Below are 298 nucleotides of genomic sequence, written 5' to 3' on the forward strand. Positions count from 1 at the left end.
GAATCCAAGGCACCCTCCCCTTAAACAATATCTCAAAAGAAAAATCAATCTTCACGAAACGTTTTTGGACCAAGAATGCGGAAACGTTTCGTGTTTGTCCTCACTTCGTGTGAGAATTTCGCAAGTATTTGTAACAAATGTAACATCGCATGAATTTTAACGAGGTGACGCGAGACCGAGACTGTAATCTTGGCTTGTGTACATATATTTTGTACATATATTCATGTACATATATTCTGTGGGGGGAATTAATAGCGTAATTTTCCCACCGTAACATATGTCTGTGTTTCTGTAGGTG

Source organism: Penaeus monodon, chromosome 25, assembly GCF_015228065.2.
Source record: "Penaeus monodon isolate SGIC_2016 chromosome 25, NSTDA_Pmon_1, whole genome shotgun sequence".
NCBI classification, from domain to species: Eukaryota; Metazoa; Arthropoda; class Malacostraca; order Decapoda; family Penaeidae; genus Penaeus; species Penaeus monodon.